A 3,042-nucleotide genomic window follows, 5' to 3' on the forward strand; every position below is an offset into this window, starting at 1 on the left:
ACACACACACACACACACACACACACACACACACACACACACACACACACACACACACACACTCCTCCAGTCGCCCACATGGTCATCTTTAATTGTCTGTTTAGCGTTGGTGCTTATAGTGAAGAAACCATTAACAGTCAATTAGCCAGCTGGCCAATCAGAGGGAAAACTGTTACCCTGAGGGCTTGTTTACAACCACAAGAGCAGCTCATTTGGAGAACATGGACACAGTTATTATAATCCTACCCTTCACCTCACAAGCATGGACAGACTCTAAAACAACAGGATTCCACTTAGAAACTCTCTGTTTAACACATTTTTAAAGTATAAAAAAATCTGTCAAACTCAGTATTTTCAATATCACCAATGGCTTTTAAAGCAAACTTCTCCTTTCTCCCCCTCATCAGGTCACTCAGCTGTGAATCGGCTGCAGAATCAAATGAGGAGCGGGTGCAGTGTTGAAAACCCTGTGGACCCACCAACCTCTGCATTTTGAAAACCCACAACACCTGGTAAGAATGTTGTTGCTGCTGTGTAAGATGCATGCAGGGATGAAAAATGAACCTGTTGCAGACATTTGGGGGAGAAGAAATCCTACTTAACAAACATAGTGACTTCAGTGACAAATTCTGGCTCTAGAAACAAAGCTATAGCTATTGCAGTTCTTCTATTGGCCACTTGAGACTGTCATCCTAACCCTAACCCTAACCCATTCCCAACAAACTCTCATGTTAAAAGACTCAAATTAATAGATGTAATAAATATCTTTATGATTTTTTAAATTCTATGTCATAAAGACATAGAGTGAATTTAGTGTAGAAGACGTGGTGTGGGAGATTAACCTGCACAGAGTCCTGACGTCAACCTGAAAGAAAATCTCTGGGATAAATTAGAGTGGAGACTTCTCGTCCACGTCCAACATCTGGAAGAATAGTAAAAAATTCCCATAAACGACTGAAGGTCACAGTACTTCAGCATCTTGCTAGCGCTACAGAAGAGGAGCAAACATTAAGGGAATAACATTTTGTAGCAGGTAATTTTAGATTCAGCATTTCTAAATTCAACAAACATCAGCAAAAACACAAACAAATTTGTGTGCAGTTGTCATACAGTGTGTTGCTAGGTAAAAGTCCAGCTGATGCATTTCACAGGGAGAGAAAAGAGAGTGAGCTCATTTCAGTCAGCGATGGAGAAAGATAAGAAAGACAGGACAGGAGAGGAAGGAGAAAGACTTGATGAATTGGAAATTTAAAGCTTACATGTAAGTCCTCATGTTTTTAAATCAGATATTGGGTCTGTATGTGTCACATTAAGTTTTTTCATATTGCGAAACATGCTGTAAATCAAACTGAGGTAGACTGACTGTGTTATACGAAGGTAGTAATACTCTGCAGGTTAGTGCAGGATAAACAGGTTAGTTTGCTGTACTGTGATGGATTTAAAGTAAGTGTGCAATTGGTGCACAGTGGCTGTGGTTTCATGGTCAGAGTTAGGTTACATCACATTGCTTAGATTTGTTCACTGAATTCCATCTTCAGACGAGCTTTATTCAGTATAATGTAAAAAAATAATTCTGTTAGTGGACAACTTATAACTTACATCTCCTTGAATTCAGTTTAGTGTAAATCTACAAAGAGCAGTAAACCTCAGACCAGCAGCAGCAGCAGCAGGTCAGCTGATCTCAGTCTGTGCATTAAGAAAATCTACTGGAGTGCTGAATAGAAATGATCGTGAGCTGTGATTCTTTTCACCATAATGAGCCATTACAACTGATTTTAGGGTTCCTCCACCCCCACCGTCATTTTGCTGTTTAGACACAAAGTCACTCTCTACAGCGTAGGCAACAGAAAATAGAGTTACTTTTATTTTTCGTCTTTTTCTTTGCTCATGTTCTATTTAACAAGTTCAAGCTCAGTACAATTAGAAATAAAAATTAGTTTAAATTAAAATTTGTATTCCTATCTACTAATATTATTTTATTATTACATTAATATAACAGGAGGAGGAGCTACTTTTTACTTTCTTTATTTTTAACATAGGTATCTGTACTTCTACTTAAGTACAGAATTTCTGTATTTTTGCCACTCCTGCTGCACACTATTACACAATCCACCAAGCAGTTTTGGTGCCTGTGGTGGAGACTAGTGCTCAATTGAGGTGATCAATGTTTGCTTTCTAAGTAGCTCTTTAACTTGCTTGGCACGTTAAGACCAAGAAGCAGCCATAAGGGTTGGTAAAATTTCCAACTTGATTTAACATACATTGTACAGCCATGGGGTGGCTGTATCTCAGGAGGTAGAGCAGGTCACCTACTGATCGGAAGGTTGGTGGTTCGAACCTCTGGCTCCTCCTTGTGCAAGAAACATCAGTGAATTTGTGTGAATGTCGTCAGAAAAGCACTCAGTTTAGAGTCAGTGCTTGTGTGATTGGGTGAATGTGGCATGTTGTATAGTAGAGTAGAAAAGCAGTCAATTTACCATTGTGGCTAGACTTCTGCTTGATTATATGGTTAATTATGTCACATTATATGAGGGTATTTTGCCGATTATTTGACCATGACCAGAAACTTTGATCTATCGTGATCACATAATTCCCACCAAATTGCCACTGGAACACTTTTTTAGGAAAATTGATGTAGATAACAAATTAAACGTGAATTCATAATATTTGATCTAATTACACTAATGCTATACAGTTATTGCAAAATCCCATGTCACATCTGGCCATTGGATTTTGGCCTCCTCCTCCTCCAGGAAACTGTTTGGGAACCTCTGTTAGAGATATTATATATACTGGACACATAGCTTAAGGGCCACTCAGAAACATGTCCTTACATTTGTGTGGCTAAAGACAGAGGAAAGATTGCTGTTTTTAAAGCTATAAAATCTTACATCCATGAGGAAATTATGGCTGTAATAATCTTTTCAGCCTCTAGAGGGAGCCATTAGCACTTTACACCGACTGTGAGATTGTACCACTTGACTGGAGAGGATTTGTGACTCTCATTTTCAGGACCATTACATCATCACTGTTTCAAAAAAA

Source organism: Haplochromis burtoni, unplaced genomic scaffold (assembly GCF_018398535.1).
Source record: "Haplochromis burtoni strain Fernald_Lab_line unplaced genomic scaffold, NCSU_Asbu1 Contig_337, whole genome shotgun sequence".
Classification (NCBI taxonomy): domain Eukaryota; kingdom Metazoa; phylum Chordata; class Actinopteri; order Cichliformes; family Cichlidae; genus Haplochromis; species Haplochromis burtoni.